This window comes from Eurosta solidaginis, chromosome 2 (assembly GCF_040869045.1).
Source record: "Eurosta solidaginis isolate ZX-2024a chromosome 2, ASM4086904v1, whole genome shotgun sequence".
In the NCBI taxonomy this organism is placed as follows: domain Eukaryota; kingdom Metazoa; phylum Arthropoda; class Insecta; order Diptera; family Tephritidae; genus Eurosta; species Eurosta solidaginis.
This window is the reverse complement of record NC_090320.1, coordinates 1504730-1529361: the sequence shown is the minus strand read 5'-3', so window position 1 is coordinate 1529361 and position 24632 is coordinate 1504730. Positions and strand designations below refer to the sequence as shown.

Below are 24632 nucleotides of genomic sequence, written 5' to 3'. Positions count from 1 at the left end.
AGAGACAGGTTGAAGACATGCGCTAAGTATTTGAAACCCTCTTTCCCTAGGTTTTTAAGCATCGGCATGGCTATGCCGTCTGGGCCCACTGCTTTGGATGGTTTAGCGCGACCAATGGCGTCCTCAACCTCTCTAGCGGTGATGGTAATTGGTGACGCGCTGAGTTTGTGTTTATGTGCGTGTCTATTGGCTCTCCGTCTATCTTTGTCGACCGTAGGATGCATTATATATTGTCGGCAGAAAGCGCTTGCGCATTTTTTCGCATCCGACAGCACCTTATCGCCAAAGGCGATGGAAACTTTGTCTTTGTGCTTAGTCGGATTCGATAGGGACTTTACGGTGGACCAAAGTTTACCTACACCGGTAGAGAGGTTACAACCTCTTAGGTGCTCTTCCCATTTCGCCCGCTTGTGTTCGTCCACAAGCAATCTGATGCGTTGGTTTATATCCCTTATTTGGGGGTCGCCTGGATCAATCTGTCTTATAAGGTCGCGTTCCCTCGCTAAGCTCGCGGCCTCCGCCGGGAAGTGGGGCCGGATTTCGGGAATTCTGCCGGCGGGAATGAAATGTGCTGAGGCGGATTCAATGACCTTACGGAAGGCACGCTCCCCTTGGCGGGCATCAGTCGGGATAGGGAGGGCAGCAAAGCTGCTGTCTGTTGCAGATTTATATTCTTCCCACTTTCCTTTTTTGAAGTTTATGAAAGTGCGTTTTTCGGTGACGATGAAGTCGGCAGTACGCTCGAACGAAATAAGTATGGGCAGGTGGTCGGATGCCAATGTTACCATCGGCTGCCAGTTGACGCAGTTTACGAGTTCTGCGCTCACGATTGAGATATCTGGCGAGCTATGACAGCTTCCTACCATACGTGTGGGGGCGTCTCCGTTTATTGTGCAGAACGTCGTTTCGTCTATTTGATCCGCCAACATCTCACCCCTACTGTCCGCCCGCAAGTTTGAATGCCATAGGTTGTGATGGGCATTGAAATCGCCTAAGATAATGCGATTGTTGCCAGTGAGTAAGGCCTCGATATTAGGGCGGTATCCACTGGGGCAACAGGTGACAGGAGGGATGTAGATGTTGATGATTTCTAGATTTGCATCGCCTGACCGGACAGATAGGCCTTGACGTTCTAAGACATTGTCACTGCGGTCGATGCCAGGATCAAATATATGATATTGCACAGAGTGGTGTATAATAAACGCGAGGCCGCCTCCATTTCCGCTCTCGCGGTCTTTCCTGTGGACATTATAACCAGAGCAGGTCTGCAATGCAGATCTTGCTGTGAGTTTAGTCTCTTGAAGCGCAGCAATGCGGATGTTGTGCCGCTTCATGAAATCGACTATCTCCGTAATCTTCCCAGTTAGTCCATTACAGTTGAACTGCAGAATTCTGAAGTGCATGAGGGGTGACGCCGCCACTCTAGGGGTAAGTGAGGGGTGACTACGCCTAGGTTGTGGAAGGCCAGGACGCAATTGCTGTTGTGGCCTTGGGACTGGGCGCCCTTGGGCAAGCATTGGAGTACCCGGATGATTTGGGTTTGCGACCTGGCAACATGGCGCGATGAAACCCGTCGGGGGGTTGCCGTCGCGGAGACCAGAACATCTAGGAAAGTGGCACCACCCAAGGCAGGAGCTGCATTGAGCGGATGTCGCAAACCTATATATTCTGTGCTGGCAGACGGTGCAAACGGAGGCAGGGACTAAGAGTCTGTTTCCCTGACCTGCACGATTGCTGCCAGAAAAGAGGGGGGGAGAAGAAGACGGGGGCAGGGGCTGATGCTCAGCATTGCTACCAGCTCTACTACGAAGGTAGTAGTCATGAGTGGTATCAGCTGTTTGAGTTGTTGGCGCCGTGGGGCGCGAGCAGCAGCGGGTACTTGTTGTGGCTTGCTGAGCAGCGAAGCTGCTGGAAGGTAGTGGGGATACGCTTAGGCGTAGACTACGGCACGCCCTTGGGCGTGAGCAGCAAGGAGCCACAAAAGATTTATAAAAGTTACGTGGACGTCGGGTTTTGGGATCAAGCCCAGAACAACCTGTCCGATGCAACCATCCCTTGCACGAGACACACTGAACAGAGTATGACCGTCCTAAAAAGATTCTTTTCTGGCAAATGCAGCAAAACCATTTCTCATGACCGGGGTCAGGAGACGGACCCGGATTGGGTTCGATACCTTCCCGGAGTAAGAGAATATGTAGCAGTCCTGCTGCAAGGAGCTGCTGGGAGGATGACAATTTGTGGGACGGACGAAACAAATTAAATGGGGTCACGTGACACTCTCATTTGTAGGTGATATCAGCTTGGGCTTTGTACTTAGTTTTTGAATATCGATTTCTTTGGGTTGATCGATCTAACCACCCTTGAATTATCCAATCTATTTTGTTTTGCTCATAAGGCATTCGTTGCATTTGTGAGAGCTTTGATTCTGAATAAAATGTGGTTCAATGTCCTATGCAAAATCCTCTACAATTTGAAACCTCAAATATTTTTATTATGTTGTTAGCGCTCTCAAGGCATAAACCGATCTGGATATATTTTTAATCCTTCAGGTGCTGACTTCACGTGCAACATACATTGGTGTAGTTGATCATTTAAAATCTTGCCATACTCAGCTTGGCAAAGCTCAGAGTATTTTAACTTTGTTGATATAACGATAGATTGTAACGACATAAGCTAATCGAGATAAATATAGTCTTCCAAATATCAAAATGATTAGGATAAAAAAGAATTTCCGTTTGCATGTCCGTCCTTCCCTCAGTCCACCTGTGAACACGATACCTTAAATAAATTTTGAGATATCTTGTTAAAATTTTGTAGGTGGGTTTCGCTGCTATGCCTGAAAGGAATAGGACAAGGACAATAGGAAATAGACAAAACACCTGCGAAAATTTTTTTAAGTGTATTTTTAACAAGAAAATTAGTATGTAAATAAAGAAATTGAAAATGGACGCGGAGGTTCCGTTTTTGGAGCAATCATCAATGTTTGGAAAGCCATAACTGGAAGTAGAGTTGACCTATCGGTAAAATAATTTCCTTTATAAAGAGGAATAGTTGGAATAAAAATTGGCAAAATCGATCAATAAGCACGCCCACTTTTACTAATACTTAGTGTTAAAAGACTGAATCTAAACTGCGGTTAGAAGCTCTCAGCTGAGTAAGTATTGTTCGGTTACACCCGAGTTTAGACACCCTTAATTGTTTTTTTTTATTAAATTTAGTATTTTCAAAATTGGCAATCTGTGAATTCAAAGACTCTACTTACAAATAAACAAATCACTTAAGCTGGTCAATTTTTAAATTAGTTTTAAATGCAACTATATTTATATGTATATATATAATGTACATACTGAGATATGCTTTGTATTCATACGTTAATACATATATACTAGGCATGTGAAAAGTAAAAGCTTTCGCTTTACATAAAACTTTTATTGAGTGGTCAAGTGCAGTGCCCTTTCCCTTCGCGATATAACACCAAGCTTAGACAAGTACATAGAAACACAGACACTTAGTAGGATTCGCACGAAGGCGCCGGCACAATTACATTCCGAAACAATCACATCATATCTAAAAGCGTAGGACTTATATCTCGTTGTTTTCTACGGAAGCACCATAAAAAAATTAAGCAGTAGAAGTAAAAGTTATACAAATTTCTATCTTTTGCTAGTTTGTAGGTGTGCAAGAGTGGAAGCACATCAGCCAGTAAAGGCCATGGCACAATGACATTTTTCATAAAGATGCGTTTAACACAAGCTTATGCGTTCCAATAACGTCGCCACAATCAACCAAGATGTTGCGTTTGTAACTGTGAAAGATCTTCAGACTTGGCAATTGAAGTTTATTTCGCCTTGCCCATTCACATAAAAATTTTCGCAAAGCACTGGTATAAACATTATCCCTATACAACAAAGATATTTGCTAACATATTTTGTGTCGTATTCGATTGTTATATTGCAGTTTTTACTTGCGAAAAATGTTAAAAAATTTACCAACCAGTGGGAAAAATAATTTTACTTGCAAAGTGTGTCAACACCCTTAACCAAAACAAATGTCACATTCTTTTTCTTATGCTTTGCTTGTAACAAAATTTGGGAGATGGCTACTTTTCATTATCAGATGGCGCCAGTGTCGCTCATTCTACCGTTCTCCATAAATATGCGTGCAATCTACTTATAATGCATAAGCTTGTGTTAAACTAATCTATATGAAAAAGTGCTATGTGTCGGGGCTTTAAAAATAAATTGGAGAGGAGTGCATGTTTCCATGGTAGATCAGTTATATAATAAGCTTTCAAGCGCTATAGCTTGTTTCGCAATTCATATATGCCTTAATTTCAGATAAACCTAACACCCACATCAGGCGTAGCGGAATAAAAGCCTAGAATATTCCTTTTGTAGGCGAAATGTTCGAGGGATCAAAAAAGTAGCTGCCGAGGCAAGGTTGTCCACATCTGCACACTTTCCTTAACCTTCGGGGAGTATATTTGCGGCTACAACAAAAACGACATCATCACCCACGTGGTATAATTTAAAGAAATTCGCACACAACTCCAAGGCCTAGTATTCTAAGCCTTTGGAGGAATTAAATCTGCCTTATATAAGGCGTAGCTTATTTGATGAGCGCACGACATAGTACAAGTTTATTATCATATTTTATATGCTATATTGTATATATAGGTATGTTTGAGTGGTTACTCGTAATGTTAAACTTTTACGATTTCATTGTTGTTTTGATTGTTTAGCACTATAATTGTGTTGGCGCTGCAAATGTAAACAGCAACAAAGTAGTTCAAAACAAGATTTCAGCACTTGCTAAAGTATGTATGTTTGTATATATAATGCGAAAATGATACCAGGAGGGTAGCGGATGGGAGCAGATAAACGTATGAATGGATGAATGATTATATTCGTCTGACCGAATGCTTGCAAAATTAGCTGCTGACTGGTCAGTGGTCGCTGTGAACTCAAGTTTTGTGTATTGAGAAAATGAAGTAGTTGTGTAAGTGAGTTTTAGCTATGAGCTTGGTTTGCTAACTAGAACTTTAAGTTAGGAATGAGAGTTAGTTATACGGTGTGGTAAACAGAAAGACTTTTAAGTGCGTTTTTTCGCTTTTACGTGTTAGAGAGAGCGTAGGTCCGTCAAAAGAAGCCACAAAAGTAGTTCCAACAATGAACTAAAAGCAGGCTAAACAAAGTTGGCAGAAATCGTTTCTTTTTAGCTCTAAAATTGTTATATATCTTTTTGTGTGTTGATCGTACTTGAAGCAGATAATAAAGAAAAATTGTAGAGCTAAAAAGAAGAAATACACGCAACTACTATTCATTTTTAAGCAAGCAAATATAAATAGTGAGACCAGAGTATTGTTTCAAATCTTAAAGCTGCGAACGCATCTTGAAAATGCACATTTTCGTAATTTTAAAAGGGTTAAACTACGAGTTTTTAAATTTTTTAAATTCACATGTGGGTTGAATCACTTTTTTAAAAGTTGCTATTCGTTCGTGAACAATTTTTTTCGGTCAGAATGAAGTATTTTTCGTTTGACTTCAATCGGCAAAAAAATATAAAACAAAAAAATAAATAAATACAAATCTCGGAAAAAGAGAGGAACGTGTTTTTTTTTACAATTTTTGTTAATGACTGCCGTTGATATTATAATTTTTGTAATCAATTTCAGGCCCTATCAGGGCTTATATTACAATTTATTTCTAAAAAAATTAAATATTAGGTAGGACTATGAATGTTTTCACCTGTAAATGGGACACCCTAATTCACGTGTAGTGTTTTCATGCAAACTCATCACACAGAAGGAGTTTGCATTTGCCGGCTTCGTTGAAATTTCGACATCTCTTTGTATCCTTAAATTTTTTTCTTGTAGAATATAGAAAATTATGAATTTGGAAATTTGTTTTCGATATATACATATGTATATATTTTTTTTTTATATCACTGTGCAAACTTGTCTGACTTAAGTGAAGTATTTTTTTCATTTAATTCTGTTTTTCATGGTTTTTCTGGAAAAAAATGTATCTTAAAAAATTATATAAAATTTTGTTTAAAAGATCTTAAATTCTTAATAGCGCGTAAATATTGCTTAGTAATGAAAGTGAAGCCATACCCAAAACAAAAAACTTTGGTGAATTCGAAGTGAATCAGCAAATTTTTTCAAAATAACTTTGAGATATATATATATATATTACTTTTAGATTTAGAAACCAAATCTGCATAAACTGAACACACTAACGCACAATTTTTGTTTTTGGTTTGTTGCGCCAATTTATTACATAATCATTTTAAATTTTTTAAGGCTGACTGCTCAATGCTTCCATGTAATAAATATAAAGCATCAAATTTCAATTTTGTAAGTAAAGTACTTGACATGGCAAAAAAACGAGTCATTTTATCACAAGCTTCCGCTTGTCTACATTTATTTCGGCATTTCGACTAACATTACTTACTTACATAGATGCCATCACGTCTCGCTCGCTTATCTCTAAGCAAATCGTTTTTCTTGCTATACTAGTTAGCGTACTAACTTGACTAGAGCTTTTATTACCCAGCTAACTGGGCGATATACCGACAACTACTACCATGTACATATATATGTATTTAGTTCTATTGTGCCGTTCATTCGTATCTGCCAGTTTAACAATTACTTATAGTCTTTGTTGGATCGTTGTCCTTTTAGCCGCTCTTACCATCGACTCTGTTCTATGCTTGCCTTCTATATTTATTTTTGTCGTTATTTTTTTACTATGCCAAAACACGAACTTTCCCATCATTTCACTACAAATTTAACGACAATTTATGTCCTTCTACTTATTTTATCATCTTCATCGTCGTCGGCAACATCTCAGTGTCGTGCAAATTTTGACTCATCTTTCAACATCGTCGTCGTCGACGTCATTGTCATGCTGTTGTTGATGCCATATCTATTTTGTCTTGTCGCCTGACCGCCTTGCTTATATCAAATGCTTTTTGCTATATTTTCTTGACTGGCCAAACGAAAATTTACTTTTTTTTTTCGTTTTCAAATACACAAAGCTAAGCAAAGCAACACGGCGAGTTTGCTAACAAGAAACTATAAAAAAAATATAAAGCAACAACATGAGTTCATAGTTATTGTGGCAACAACTGAAGATGATGTGAATGCTGAAGACGTTGATGCGAGCGATGACAATGTCAACAAAATTGCTGTAGCACCAACAACAACATTTTGGTCAACACAAGCATGTACAAAAATGAGCAAAAAACCTTCAACTGCTTTGCAATGTAGTCGGAGAATTGGTCTTTTTTTGCTACTTGAATTGGACATTTTAACAAATTAGTTTACAGATAAGCAACCGACAACATCAAGGAGTCAAGCAGCATTTACAGTTGCATGATTTGGAGATTATTTTAGTTGGCATTTAGATATTTGTTGCTTTAGCCCAAAAAAAAAAGCTCCCTCTCACCTTGTGGTATTAGCGGATTATTTGACAAATGTCATTGGAAGGGTGGGAGAATGAGCTACAAGGTTTCACAATTATTCCACCACCGCAAACCTTTTTCCCCTTTACTCTATTTAAACTCAAGCTTGAACTCGTATTATAAAAAACCATTTGGGGTAAACTGCCATAAGCGCTCACTTTTTGAATATAAGATTTTTATCCTTTAAAGTTTGATTATCAAGTTCATCGCTTAGAAACTTAGATGCTTTAAAGTAAGTAAGGTCTGCATAAAACAAAGCTATAGCGATGTATATTTAGCTCATGAACTGACCGGCTAGATTAGTTAGCTCAGTGTAATGTTATATACGAAGAGTTATAAACCAATTTGTACAGCATTATTGTAGGGTTGCTATGGTATTCGATTTAAAAACTCAATAAATAGGCTATGCAGGACCTTTTTAAAAAGTGCCTAGACGCTACAAAAAGTACAGTAAAAACGATATAAATATACATATATAGATAGTAGACGTATTAAAGACAGCTAATTAAAACTATAATTAAGGTAGACGATTTAGGAAAAAATTTAAGTAAATAAACGGTCAGTTGAAGATTAATGTGAAGAGAAATAATTGAATAGATTGCGCTTGTACTTGCTTTGGTTTAAATTTTTCCTTATTGCAGCTAGATTGAGTTCCATACACGAACGGTATTGACGAAAAACAGCCTTGTAAAGAACAAAAAATTGAAGTTGGATACAACTACGCTACATGACCTCAGAGATCTGGCAAACGGGGTCCAGTTTCTTCGCCTCGCGAGACCTGACATTGTCACCGAATAAATGATCGGCGACCTTATTTACAACACAAACGCGCCAAATGTCGACCATATTGAGCATCCACGTCGATGGATCCACGCTACCAACTGTCCTACACCCTAAAATCTTGAGTGTGACGTTCGACCAGGATATACATTTTGGAGAGCATGCAGCCGCAATTGTACCGAAAATCCAGAGCCGCAATAAAATCCTCAAATCTCTTACCGACAGCACTTGGAATGAAGATAAAGGAATGCTCATTACAACCTACACATCATTTGGACGGCCGATTGCATGCTACGCGTCCCTGATATGGTTGCCAAGCCTAAAAGTTACTCACTGGAAGAAAATACTGCCCTCAGAACCGCTACGGGCTGTATTCTTATGTCCCCAGAACACCATCTACATAATGAGGCGACAGTACTCCCCATTAGGTAGAGAAATTAAATGCTAATACCCAGAAACCTGGGCATCCCAACAGACAGCTGTTTGATGATGATACACCGCCCAGGGGCTTGAGGGTTCATCTCCGCAAGCATTATGAGGAAATACGGCTTCTGAGAACACAGCCGTATGAAGCAAAAAAGCACAAGCAGGTCCTCAGTGATATCCACAAACAGGCGTCGGACCTTTATGCCCGGCGCATCCAGCACTTAAAGAAAAATACCCAGAACTAGCAGAGAAGGAACGCACTCTTCCTAGGGAAACGCGCGTCACTCAAGCTCAACTTCGATCTGGGTACTGTAACAGGTTAAATTCTTACCCATCCCAAATCAGTTCCGTCATACAAAATGTATGTTCTACTTGCAATGTGTCCCCACATGACACCAACCATCTCTTCAATTGTATTGTGGAACCAACGCCTCTAAGACCTCTATCATTTTGGTTAACCCCTGTTGAAACAGCAAGTTTCCTTGGACTCCTGTTAGAGGACGTTGATGGCAATTTGTGATTGGTTGCACCTATTGGATGGGGCGAAGCACTGCTAAAATAACAACAACAACAACAACAGATATCTGGCAAATGTGAGTTTCTCATATAAGTACGGTGGGGATTTATTAGAAAACAACCGAAACAAGAAAATTAAACTTGAGACCGCCACGCAGAAATATGATCGAACCTACGTAACTCAAAAACGTAGTGAGTTACATGATTGAGGGCAATCTCAATTTTGTGTGCAGAACAGGAATCTAGTTTGTTGAAAATCTACTCTGAATAGGTTATTATTGGCAATATTATTCTTCTAATTTGAGGAGGCGTAAACAGTGCAGGTAGCCTCAGATTGCGCAATGTACCATACACTTTACCAACAAAAGAGTGAATATGGTCAACAGAAGTTAGGTTTGGGTTAATTACGAAACCCAGATTCGTGATTTGTGAGTTGTCTAAATAGGAAATAATGGTAGCTATTTCTGGTGGGTGAGGGAACTCTGGTATGAAGTTATTAAACAAAAAAGGGGTAGGAAACAACCGTAATTCACGGAAATACTAATTATTAGGGACTCTGATGTTTAAAACTTAAATATCGATCAAAACAGCTCTCAACTCAAATAAAAAGATGATAAAAAAATTTTAAGGACTATCTTTATATAAATGGACCAAAAAATAGAAGGCAATTTTTCCTTTAATACAGACATAATCTTGTTAATCTTGTTGAATTTTGAATAACTTAAATTACTAATCAAAGTTGCAATTGCCTTTTTGTAGGCATTACTAAAAAATTTAAAATAAAAAGATGATACAAAAATTTTACGGACTACCTTTATATAAATGGACCAAAAATAGAAAGCAATTTTTCCTTTAATACAGACATAATTAAACTTTGAATAAAAAACTTTAACAATAGCTCTTGTAAAAGAATTTTGGGATTTAAAACTACAAAGGAGGAGAGCAATCTTTCAATTTAAGGCAAACCATGAACTTGGAATTAACTAATTGATTATTTAAAATTTAAACACGCGCTCTACTTTTATAATTTTAAATCCCAAAATTCTTTTACAAGAGCTATTGTTAAAGTTTTTTAGTCAAAGTTCAACTATGTCTGTATTAAAGGAAAAATTGCTTTCTATTTTTGGTCCATTTATATAAAGGTAGTCCTTAAAATTTTTGTATCATCTTTTTATTTTAAATTTTTTAGTACTGCCTACAAAAAGGCAATTGCAACTTTGATTAGTAATTTAAGTAATTCATAAGTGAAAATTCTTATCTTTATTTATTTGTTCAAAATAGCAAGATTTAATAGAATTAGTGGAATGTTCGCTGAAAACACTGACGAAAACAACAGAATCCCACCTCGCATCATAACAAGAGAAATCCACCTCGTTTGTCAGCTACTTAATTTGCGCAGCTGAAAATTGTGGTGAAATTCGCATACGCCTGAAAGTTTAAAAGAATCGTGGTGAAAGTCGCATACGCCTAAAAGTATGCAAGGACGTGCATTGAGTTGGGCCTTCAACGAGGTGGAATTCTACAATGCCTGCAACACTCAGGAGGCTAGCAATGAAGGCATGACCTGATCTTCTAAATAGTGAGACTTGTGCGTTACGCAGCTCAAATTTTTTGATCAAACATTGCACTGTCACCGAGTTTTAAACTATATTTCAGGTTTCAAGTCTCTTAGATATCCAGGAAGTTGGTTAAAAATCGATTGCAAGATTCCAAATTTAAAACTAGTTTTCTCAATATCTCGATCCGTGCGCCACCTAGCGGAATTTTTTTGATAAAATATTGCATTGTCACCGGGTTCTGACTTACTGCTCAAGTTTCATATATTCAGCTCAGCCGGAAGTTACTCAAAAATCGATTGCAAGATTGCACTCGTTTTTCAAGGATTTGTAGTTATCTTACTGAGCGCGCCACCTAGCGAAATTTTGTTTTCTGTAAATTGTATTGCCACCGGGTCTCGAACTATGTGCTAAGTTACAAGTCTCTAGGTAACCGGGAAGTTAGTTAAAAATGGATTGAAAGATTCCCAAATAAAAATTAATTTTCCTTATATCTTGATCCATGCGCTACCTAGCGGATTTTTTTTTGATAAAATATTGCACTGTCACCGAATTCTGAGTTAAGGTTCAAGTTGCATAACTCCAGCTCACCGGACAGTTACTCAAAAATCGATTGCAAGATTCCCCTCGTTTTTCAAGGATTTGTACTTATCTTACTTAGCGCGCCACCTAGCGGAATTTTGTTTTCTGTAAATTGTATTGTCATCAAGCCTCGAACCGTGTGCTAAGTTTCAAGTCTCTAGGTCACCGGGAAGTTAGTCAAAACTGGATTGAAAGATTCCCTAATCAAAACTAATTTTCTTAATATCTCGATCCATGCGCCACGTAGCGAATTTTTTTTTGATCAAATATTGCATTGTCACCGGGTTCTGACTCACGGCCCAAGTTTCAAGTTTCTAGCTCACAGGGAAGTCACTTAAAAATCGATCGCAAGATTCCCTGCATTTTTTCAGGGATTTTCTTTTATTGCGATTCGTCTGACACCTGGCGGCATTTTGTTTTCCACGAATTGTAGTGCCATCGACTCGCAAACTATGTGCTAAGTTTCAAGTCTCTGGATCATCGAGAAGTCAGTTAAAAGTCGATCGCAAACTTTCCATTTTAAAATTAATTTTCTGCACATCTCGATCCGTGCGCCACCTTGTGGATTTTTTTTTCATTGCATTGTAATGTCTCCCAGATATGATCTATGTTCTAATTATCAAGTGTCTAGCTCAACGGGAAGTTACCGAAAAAGACTTTTCGGTGGGTCAAAAATTTGTTTGGAATGAGGGGACAAACATCAAAGGGACTCAAAGGTAATAAAAATAACAATGTTCAGGAGGCAAAAAACCCATTGACTAATTAAAATAAAATAACGCAAGTTGGAATTTTTCAAATAAATACATCTAGATAAATAATTTTGAATACAATCAAACAGATGGCAAGTTGGCATAAGTTATAGCGATTTTTGAAGGAATTACATTGCACTCGCTCTCACAAGCACCATAAAAGCCGTAGCATAGATACTTTTTCATGCAAACAAGAAACATATGCTGCTCTTATACACTTAAATATATAGAAAACTAAATGGGTGTGGCTCCATTATCCATAAAATATACGCATAGTACAAAAATTTGCGTTAACATAAAATGCCTGAAAGCCGGCTACTATAAATTGGCATTTATATCAAAAAGTTTTGGCGCTGTGGCTTTGTTTACTCGGCAAGAGTTAAGAAAGTTATAGAAAAAACTAAAAAAAGTTTAAAAAGACAACAAAAACAATTGTTAATTTTAGCACATTACCAACCACGTTGCTGCCGCTCTTTTGTGCTGTGTATAACAAAAAAAAAGAGTTTGGTGCATTAAGGCATGGAATATTTTTGTCTTGCTCGCCTGTATATTATTACTTTTTCTTAAAATTAAACAATTGCTTCGATAATATGTACATACATATGTACAAAAGGAATTACAAACTCACATGGAATTAAAAGGATTTTAAAAAGGTCCCACAGATAAACGAAGTAGGAGCAGAATATATTTTGCTCACGTACGGAAATAAATAGAAAAATAGCAGTGGCATTTTTTTTTCGAATTCGACAGTTATATTCTTTTTTCATTTTCAACATCCTACACATTTCGAAAACGCTTTAGATAAAATCTGAAAAAATTTCACCAAAATTTCAAACTTTTTATTTGAAGTTCTCTGAATTGGTTTCATAATGCAATTTGGTAGCTCAGTTAATTTTAGTCCAACAAAATACAAGTTATAAGTCTCTCAAAATTCGCATTGATTTTTGAAATATTTTTCCAAAATGTGTTTTACATCTTCCTCCATATAAAGTTAGATAATTTTTTGTCTACAATCAATGAAAATTTTGGGAAACTTATAACTGGTACTTTGTTGTACTAAAATTGATTGAGCTACAAAACTACATATTCAAGAAAATTTCGTTTGCATAGTTTCAATCATGACAAAAACACCTACAAGGTATAACCGTTTCTGATATTATTAACGTTTTTCCGAACGAAATTTGAAATTTCTGAACTACAAATATGCATATATATTTATGTTTTTTTTTTTTTTTTGTCAAACATAAACAAATTTGAATATTTCACTGGGTTTCTATTTCTGATTTTTTTTTTGTTTTGTGCTTGTAGCAAAACTGTTTTATATGAAGCTTGGGAAGGATTCAAAAGTGTTCATATTTATTTAAATTTTCGGGAAGCTATATATTTCCAATAAGCTTTTTTTTTATTCCACTAAGTGCTGGCTGTCTTGACACAGGCAATATGCTAATATTATGTATGTATGTGGTAAATATTTTGCCACTCCTTTTTCCCATATTGTGCCAGCATTTTCGTGCATATGTGGTCTATGATAACAGGCAGCTGGCTAATAATGTTGGCAACGCCAAAACCAAGCTAAGCAACAACAAGTGCTTATAGTCCCAACCAGACGCATTGTTTGGCAGTAACGGTGAAAATACAACGAATATATACATATAACTATCTGCGATTGAACATGTCTGTATGTTTGCATAATGAATGTATGTATACACTCAGCTAAGCTTTGATAAAGGACAAAGTTTATGCTCATGTCCCAAGACAATCTTTTACCAAAGTGAACTTTTTTTGTTTCGAATCTTTTGCAACCAGCTTGAAACCCCACGGCGCCTTTAATCACGCTACAAATCTAAGCGTGTGTGTGAACAGATATATGCACTTGTATTGGTATATAGATAGTTGCATGTGTTGTCGCAAGCTGCCATTTTTCTCTTAATTTTTTTCTAATGTCTCTCAGGCTAAACTTGCTGTGGGAAAAGCGTTAGTAGAGTTTTGCAACTCGTTTAAGTTAGGCTAAGCCTTCCTGATTTTTCTTTATATATAAATACTTTTCCCCTAGTTTTGACGCTATTGCAGAGATTAACTTTAATTAGACCCAAGAAAGTGATTTATTTTGATATGTTTTTTTGTTTTTGCCTACACTCGAAATACTTTGGGAAACAACAAAGGGCGTAAATGGCATAGAAATGTATTATATTTAAGTACCTACACACATCTGAATATACGTACATATGTACGCATTTGTGTATGTTTGCAGTTGAGAAATCACATACGTTTATAGGCCACGATATGCTTGAAGCTCATTTCGGCTGATTATATTCCAGAGGCAACGACTTTGTCACTGGCGCTCAATGAAATTTACGCGACGCAGTCGTCTGTGTAACTGCTTTTAATGGGTTTGGCTATGATAGCAACCGCGCGTGAAATGCGTGTAAAGGTAATGATTTTTTATGTATGCAAGAGGGTGTGTGTGTGTAGATTCGTTTGAGTGGAATTTGAATCAGCGCTTTATGAATGCTCGCATGAGCAATTTTTTATGTACATACATAATTCAAATTGTTTCTACTTCGGAATGAAAATTGAAATTACGTAAAAAATGCTTTAAATTCTAAAAGGCAAACAAAAAATTAATTAGGTATGTGTTTAACGCAATGATGTGAATGCGTATTTCCAGTTAAGAACAATTCATTTATTGTATTTAACACCTAAAACTAACAATTGGAATTTCAAGGATGATATTTCAAATAGCAAGTATGATAATTTAAATGATAAATATTTCCACAATGGAACGAAAAATTTGATTAAATGAAACTTGATTAGTTAAGTCAAAAAATAGAACTCGATATTTGATCCTTCATGCGACCGCACAAGGGTTAGATGGAAAGAGGGGACTAATGCAACGCAAGTGCTACTTCGGGTGGTTTTATATGGAAAAATATAACTTACGGCTTGAGGATAGATACTTCCTTTGTTAGATGTGGTGGAGGTAATGATGATGATGATTGGTCCGTAGTTGATGATCTGATGGAAATGGTAGATGATTGGTAGATGATTTTGGATGGATTCGGTTGTTTTGTCGATACAAACTGATATCATCAGTATTAAAAATCAAGAGAGCGTTGTTATGTATCGCACTAGTATTTATAAAAAGAAAATATTGATGGAAGGCAACTCCAACAATGTTGACTGGAAGCACTGAATGGCAACTCCAGTCTACTCTACAGCTAGGGTTGTATGAACGCTGTAGTAAGGTGAACGCAAGTCACTGGAGAAGTGATCGCAAGTCGCAGATGGGTGGTTAGGTGAACGCAAGTCACATAACTGGTTAGGCGATCGAAAGTCACTTACGGAACGCATAGTGACCTACGGAACGGAATATTATTTAAGTGAGCACAACTCACTTAAACAGTATGAACAAAATATCGCCCTACACCAAATTTAAACGTAGTTGTGAAATGATTCAAAATATATATAAACTATTTTATTCGAAAAAATTCTTTCTTCTTTAAATTCGAAAACGTTTCTCGGCTTACTAAAATCAACTTAAAGTCTTATTTCAGCTGTTAAATAATTGAAAATAAGAAAGACGAGAAACGAATAAAATGATATAATAAATAAGTTGCATAAAAACGTAACATTTGAAAAATTTAGTAGCAATAAAGCACACAAAAGCTTCTTCCACATCAGCTTAAGAAATAAATCTTATTTACAAATGTACAACTAAAACGCAGAGAAATTTACTGGGATTGAATAAAATAGATAATCTTTTAATATATGAATGAAGACAGAAAAATATGACCAACAGGAACGATGCGTCCTACTGATTACCTGCAGCATTATAGTGAGTGGATTGGCCAGTGGCTGTGTAGGAAGAGTTCCTGCAGTGAATTTGTATCGTAAAAAGTGTTTTTGAAAATAAAAAATATAATAAACCAAGGTGACAGGGTTTAAAACCTGAAATATTTGAGTACGAAATTTGTATTTATGGATTTGTGATAAAAGTACCTTTTTTTATGCCAAAGGGTGTGAGTAAAAGCGTAAGATTCAGATCTTACTACACAGAGTTTGTAAACTGTTAACGTGAGGAAAAAGTTGAACTATTTTTAAATTAAGTCTATTGTAATAAACTGAATAACCTGCAGGGTATATGCGTCAGGGCATTTTTTAAGGATTTTTCACTAGGTGGCCAAAAGAAAAATATCTCCTCGACATGACTGACCATACCGGTCAGCTTTTGAATATTGCCATTTTTGGTCAAAAAAAAAACATGCTGTGGCAACCGTGGTTGTGACTCACTCATACCAAAACATTTGCAATAAAACAAGTAATCCCAGGAATAGTTATTTTTCATATCCAACTTATTACATACTTGGCCAAAATTTTTTTATTATATGCTGACAAAAAACCCTCGAGCACGTGCAGAATTTGTAGAATTTATATGTCACGGAAGTCGTGAGTACCTATGTTCTTTTTCATATAAATCCTCATTGATAGTATATTTGATGAACTATCATTAGAGTTGGGATTCTACCGGGTATTTACCATTTTTATGGGTAAATACCGGGAAAATACCCGGAATATTCCTTTTTTGTATCTTTTTTTGGGTATTTAAAAATCGTTTGAATCGAGGCTGCTTGGAATTAGAATTCAGCAATTAAATTTATACACCATTTGAAATTAAAAAAATTTTTATTTTAAACAAACAACCCAGCAAACACTCGGAGTCAAAAATTAGTCTGAAAGTAGTCCAAACTTTGGATCGTTTGCACTCATTATGAACTCATTTAGGAGCCTGAAGCGACTTCTGGACGGTCATATTTGCCTCTAACATAAGTCTTATACAGACCTTCTTCCGATATAATATATGAGCCTTATTGGCGTCATATACTGCTAATTTTGAGCCTTTTAATGACACTACTTCAGGGCTTTTAGGAAGAATTTTTGACATTTATCCGAAGCGGAAAACATAGGGGAGAATGTGATAAAACTCACATGAGGATAAGATAGAAATGAAATAAGTATTAGTTGAGTTAATTATTTATTTAGAATAAATTGTCGCAGAAAAATTTCAGAGTTTTTTTCCGGAGCTGCCTAGTTTACTAATTCTAATATTTTTCGTTTGTTTATAATTTCATCAAATCGGAGTCATAAAAGACTCTAAGGTGATAGCATTTTTGAAGCTTTTGAACCATATTAAACTCCAGAACTGTAAGAGAATATTTATAAGGGACACATATTTACCCAAACAAACAGGTTCACGGCGCTCATAATTTAAGAATCCGAAACGAATCCAAAATAAGTGGGCAATATAGGAATCAGAAAAGCGTCGAAACGCGTAGGAGGGTAAAAGAAAATTTAATTTTTGCCTTTTATTTAACGGCCTAAAAGCTCCTAATCTTGCATGCAAAAATTATCATTTATCAACTATTTATGTTCGTCACAGCGAGTTTGGAACAAATTTTGAAACTTTGTTACGATCACTGTTCATTTTAATACAAAATGAATTACATTTGTACATTATTTTTACCCTTCCTATTCTTTTATTGTATAATAGGCCGGGTCGATTTATGGGGAGGCAAAAAAATCGCCCATTGATCTGTGAAAATCATATTCTAGGGATCAAAATAAGAAACTTTTCCGAAGGAACCATACCTCTAAAACGAATTCTGATGTCCCCCCCTTTGGGTCGAACTTGCAAATTTTGAAAAATCCCACTTTGAAATGCCTATGTTTTTTTCTTTTTGGAGTTTATTTTTCTCTTTAGAAATTTATTTAGTCAGAACATATGTAAATGAAAAAATGAATTTAACTTAGTAATAGAAAAGAAATTAAAAAAATTATTAGAAATTAGCGTTTTTACAACCCCCTTTTAAAAGCAAGGCATCACTGTGATGCATTTGCATGTCGTAAACATAGTTGTGTGGGTTTTTTATTCAACCGTTTTAAAAAATGAAGGTATCACTGTGACACAATTGCAGATCGTAAAATTACTTGTGTTGTTTTTTTTAAGCCACCACAAGACACAGCAGGTAGAATTAAAATTTCCCCTACCCAAAAGTTCGACCCAAAGGGGGGGACATCAGAATTCGTTTTAGAGGTATGGTTCCTTCGTCAAAGTTCCTTATTTTGATCCCTAGAATACGATTTTCACAGAGCATTGAGCGATTTTTAAATCGACCCGCCCTATTGTATAAGCATCTTTTTTAGGCTCAAATGATTTACGTTAATAGGCTCATATAGGACGACCATTGCAAGAAGGAAATACATTGGTTTCGGCCTCCAAATGAGCACATACCGGCTGTAAAGGCTCCAATTTAGATATTTTTCCGACTCTTTTTCGACTCAAAATGTTTACTGGGTAAACTTAAATATTTGCAACGGCATGCATTATTGGCTAAATATTTTTGAAAAACGCTGGATTACAGATTAAAACTAATTCAACCGATAGCATAATGGATAACTACCCACCAATATAGGACAAATTGGATACATTTTGGAAAGAATTTGTGTGTTGGTTTCCCATATTTTCCAAAAGATTATTTTTACCCTTAAAAATAAATAAATAAATGTAAGGCGCGATAACCTCCGAAGAGATCTAAGGCCGAGCTTCTCTTCCAATTTGCGTCGTGCTCCTCTTGATTTTCCCTACAAATTGGCCGGACGGGACCTACATGATTTTATGCCGACTCCGAACGGCATCTACAAGGCAGATGAGTTTTCACTGAGAGCTTTTTATGGCAGAAATACACCCGGAGCGCTTGCCAAACACTGCCGAGGGGCGACCCCGCTTAGAGAAATTTTCTTCTAATTGAAAAACCTTATTTCTAAAATGTTTGATGTTGCTTTGCACGAGGTTTGAACCCAGGGCATCCGGTGTGGTAGGCGCAGCACGCTACCATCACACCACGGTGGCCGTCGTGGGTATTTATTTTGGGTAAATATTTGGGACTTTACCCATTTTTACCATGTATAACCAATTTACCGTGTATTTACCATTTGGGTATTTACCCCTTTCCCATCTCTAACTATCATTCATTCGTTGATAAATTTCTTCGATTAGCACCAAAAACTTCATTAGAATTAGCAAGTTATATATTTTTTGACATTTTGGGGAAATCATGTATGTTCAGAAAATTTCTGACATTATTTCAGTTAGGTGTTGTTCACGCATTTTCGAAATTTAGTTGTGGCCAGATTATTATTACTACGTGGCCACGGCGGACTACTACGTGGCCATTTGGCCACGTTCGTATTACTTAAAAAATGCCCTGATATGCGTATATATTAAATCAAGGCGTAGGTAGAAACTCTTGATTTTGTTAGACAGCTAGTGTCCATCTACAGCAGCTAACAATAAAATAGCAGTACCTTCAATTCAATTATTGTTTAATTTTAGATATTTTTAAAAATTTCTATGCAAGTATTTTGTAGCTGGAACTTTGCAAACCAAACTGTTCTTGTTGTTGTAGCGATTGAAACACTTCCGAAGGTTTTGCGGAGTGTTGTACCACTGAGGTTCAAGACTGACCACCTTTAATATGACCACAATGAAGCTTCTAGGACATCCCGCTTCCCAACCCCTTTATGGCATGAGGAGCTTGGGGTCGTCAGAGCCTCGCCTACAAAAAAGGTGTGAGGTTAAGAAAGCTCAAAAACGGTTTAGAACAAATGTCAAAGTTTTTAATTGGAACTCTGTGAATTTCTTCGAGCATGCAGTTTTTAGCCCAATCAATTATAGTCTCACAAAATAGAAGCTATAGGTCTCTAAAAATTCGCATTGACAATTTTCTGTAAAAAAAAACATCCTTTGGGAAAAAAGTTGCCAAAAAAGAATGGGAACTTTGAGAGACCTACAACTTTAACTTGTTGAGACTAATATTAGTTGGGCTGCAAAACTGCATACTCAAAAAACTCAGAAAACTTCCAAAGACAAGTTCGAATCTTTCGTAAAATTTTCTCGAAATTTCAAATTTTTTCGAAAATGTTTTTAAAATTGGTTTTCATAGTTTGTGTTTTCAGATTTACTGAAGGTTTTTTTAATACTAAAAATAAAAAATTAAATTGATAAAATCTCACTAAAATTGTCACTCCTATTTTTCTGGTCGCTGCCGTATGTTATGCTGCTTTCTCAAACTCAATGAAGAAAATAAAATGTAAGACAACAATCAGCAAATTCTGTAGAGCCATTGAAAATGTAAAGTCTAACACTTTGACCTGAATAACAACAGATGCAGAAAATGCGGCCTAGAGAAAGAAACGGTTGAGAACGCTCTGTGTTCGGGCCTTGCGCTCGAGAGGTCAACACTACAGCAACAAGGGGCGGTATATCTCAAGACAAGGTCCTATACAACTCCTAGTACTTGCCAAAAGAACGGGGTTATTTTACAACATAACCTGGTACCTAACTTGGAGTTTCCGTTTGGCCTTCGAACCCAGGATTTGAACTTATGCGAGGTCTTAAGTTAACGTACATTATCTACTTCCAATGCTTCTTTACACAGGCCGAAAAATGCAGAACTTATGCGCACTTGTAAAGGTCAACTGTACTATTACAGTTAAAATCTGCTGCTTCAATTATCTTCTTCAGCAACATGTCACGAAAATCACACTGTAGATAGAGAGTCCCCTCGCCCGACTTTGTAAACATTTATAATTTCGCCTGCAAGGGTTCATTAAAAATACTTATCTATCGAGCAAAATTTCATAAAAGCAATATCAACGCAAAAACAGCTGCTTACAAAAACTAAGGAAAGCCTTAACATACATCATGAAACAAACAACATTCACTAAGCATACCATTTAAGCATATGAGGCAAACAAGTTCAAAAGCAAGTGAAGCCTGATATGTACGAAACATATGTTAGACTTATAAATATCAGTCAGGATTAGAGGTTAGTCCATTGTTAGCAAAGCTAAGAAAATCTATATTAACAACAAACCTAAACAAGTAACAAGCAAAGAAAACCAGTAAAAGCTGATGATATGAAATAACAGATGACGAAGAGCAAACAGTAGCTTCTTTCTGTATTAGTTTGTTGTTTTTGTATTCTGCACAGACTACATATGTATGTTGTATCTGTGGTGCCAAACGACGTCATCTCCCACGTCTACCAACGCCATCTGTGAAGCTTTCACATTTATCTCGCAAGTAAGCATTCTTTAATGCTTATAATGTTTGTTGTATATTATTTTGTTGTATCGCACGTACATACATATTTATGCATTTAGTGTCTTGTGTATGTGCAAAAAATTATGCGACTACTATCCGAATAGAGTAATAGCGTACAAGTGTGTATTGGAAATAGTCTGAACTGTTTCTGATTTATAGAAAGGAAGTGGCTACTTATTCGTTTGTTTATAGTCAACAATAATGTACAATGGAGTATAGCTGCAAAACAAAAAATTTAATAAAATTATTCAGAAATTTGTGAAATGAATTTCCCCTATGATTAAATCACAAGAGGTTTGCTCGACTGATACATTTTTTGACAATTGCAGCCATTTTGTTCCCAAATCGAATTGACACCCGTTAACTATGTTGTTTCCTTGCGATTTTTGCAAAAATATGAGTAGTAGAATTAGGAGGCAATCAGTTTACAAATACTGAACTGCACAATTTCTTAGAACAATTTTCTTAATTATAAGATGAATTTGGTAACTATGCCATGACTTATTATTGTGGTTTAACATAGGTTAGGTAAGGTTGAACTGGCCGGTCCATGAGGACCTCGCAAAGACTGAATGAGTCCGTAGTGTTACCAGAAGTTGTTTTTTAATGACCAAACTGAAAAACCCTATAGAAAACCAGGACCTATGTTATAAAATAACTTCGCCCTATTGGAAAATACTAGAAGCTTTTTTAGGACCTATGCCACTTGCTGCTTCTAGAGCTGACAGCTGTATCACTCCTAATAGCTGGAGTCTTAGCCTGACAAGCGCAGGGTACGAGCACAAAACGTGCTCCTTCGATTCTTCCTCCAACCCGCACTTCCTACATCCGCTATCACTGACCAAGCCTAATTTAAAGCTGAACATAGGTAATTTTATGAAAAGTAGAAGCTTAATTCTTCTGTCAAAATCAAGGCCGGAATATAAAGTTCTAAGACAATAAGCCATTTTCTTTTATTTTTTTCGCCAGTTCATTGCAGCTGCTGAGTATAGTATCGCCCCATGTCGGCTGCAAGTTTGAAATGGCCTATCTCTAAATATTTTTCAAAAATTTCCCATTTTCAGAATTAGGTAGAAGAGTGCTTTTCATTAACTTCCTCTTATGTCACTATGCATTGAACTTATGCTCAGATAGGGAGTTTTTAAAACAAATCTTGAGATAGTACATTATATATAATTGAATATTTGTTTTGAACTACTGTTCCTACTATAATTTTTAATGAAGGGGATTGAATTATTACCCTTTTCTCTTACTTCGTAAGAGCAACCCGTCCAGATTTTCTAACTTGGGAGTGTCAAAGCTCTCTCATCATTGGATACCAAACCTCTAGTAATTGAATCAAGAACTTCCCGGGCGAATAGAGCCAGTCTTATAACAAAATAAGTTTTTTTATGTTCTTATTTTGTCGACAGAATCCAGCTTGAGCTTTACACAAATACAAAAATCAGATTAGTTTTTTCAAAAAAATTTATTTATATTTTTAACTTAAAGTGGAAGAGTTAATCGAAGGAAACTTTATATGCATGAAGAACTCTAACTGGAGTTCTTTAAACGCACTTCAAACTAGTCGCATTTTTTGCAGGGTAAACCATATTTGTATATGCTTGCAAGTATGTAGACATTTGTCTGTTTATATTGTGCTTATTGTCTTGCTTATATCTTTGTTGGTTATACTTTTTTTCTACTGCTATGTCCGCTTGTCTATTTAGGTCCAAACTAAATACAATATAACTGTCAGTCTGCTAACTAGCCTGGCTTGTACATGCTTCTTCTGCTTCATGCGTTCTGCTATTCACTAACTTAAAGAGTGTGCCTTAATGGAACAGGTAGGTTTGTGAGGAGCGGAATGTGTTTGTATTTGAACTGAGTAAATTTAAAGGAATAAGTGCAGGGCTGGGCGGCCACCGTGGTGTGATGGTAGCGTGCTCCGCCTATCACACCGTATGCCCTGGGTTCAACTCCCGGGCAAAGCAACATCAAAATTTTAGAAATAAGATTTTTCAATTAGAAGAAAATTTTTCTAAGCGGGGTCGCCCCTCGGCAGTGTTTGGAAAGCACTCCGGGTGTATTTCTGCCATGAAAAGCTCTCAGTGAAAACTCATCTGCTTTGCAGATGCCGTTCGGAGTCGGCATAAAACATGTAGGTCCCGTCCGGCCAATTTGTAGGGAAAATCAAGAGGAGCACGACGCAAATTGGAAGAAAAGCTCGGCCTTAGATCTCTTCGGAGGTTATCGCGCCTTACATTTATTTTATTTATAAGTGCAGGGCTGTCTTCGCTTGTGCTTCCATGAATGGAGCTGAACAAAAATTTGATCATATTTCAAAAATTCGTAATATCTGGACACTCAGCTTTATTAGATATATGTACATATATCATATAGAGAACAGATATAGCAATATTTTCGATAGATCTCAAATACATACTTGATTGGTAGTCCTAATACTACATTAAACCTCTTATCTGAACAATCGGTTGTATAAAATCTATGTTATTGTGGCGAATATTAGCAATATCGACAAATCACTATACTGCTAGTTAATAGATGCAGCACAAAAACAACAGCAATGTAAGCAGATTAAATATCTAACAGCTTCAAAGAGCGTAGACGAAATTACACACAGCGACAAAGAGCGCATTATATAAACTACAAACGCACATGTATGCAAACACAGCCAATATGAGATGCAGAAATGAAATGTGAATAAGCAAATATGCTGGAAGGCTGCTCGCAAAAAGTCTAGACGCTGGGAGGCGAACCAACTGAGTGGTATATAAGCAGCGCAATCTAAGGAATGATTGTTCAGTTTGATTGATACATTGTAAGTAAAGTACGCGAGTACTTTGAATTATGAAGCTCTAGTACCATTGTCGGAATGTAGGAGTTTATTCATTTCATAGTTCAGTGACACGATAATAGAACGCCGAACATAATCAATTTTAAAATTCGAAATATTATATAAGTTACACGCATAGGTACCATAATACGGCACACCCTACGATCACGTTGATAAGCATGTGACTTATTTAGTTCAACAGAATAAGTCGCTGACGCGGCACACGCGCAACCATCGATCAGGTCACCTTACATTAGTTATGGGAATCGCACGCTAAGCATTTCCTGTTTACACAAGCGAGCAGTTCTGGGTAAAGCATGGGAACTGCAATGTAAACATTTTAGTTAATCTAAGAAGTTATTTAAGTAAGTTACAACGTATGTTGAGGGCAGTAGTTAATTAGCGTGCAAGTGGCACGAATAAAGAAGTTGTGACGTTAATCTGAAATCGTTCTTTCTTTCTTTTCACAAGTATCGGAGGACAGTGAGTTCCTCCGCACCTTTAATTTTTTTACATCTCCCACGAGACGGGAGATAACTGGCGCCCGAGCTTCGGAA

At 36.7% G+C, this 24632-nt stretch overlaps 1 protein-coding gene across 8 annotated transcripts in view; it reads left to right on the top strand.

Moving 5' to 3' along the window:
• LOC137239097 (uncharacterized) overlaps window positions 1–24632 on the top strand; it is a 306266-nt gene that overhangs the window by 49188 nt on the left and 232446 nt on the right. The window lies entirely within an intron of this gene.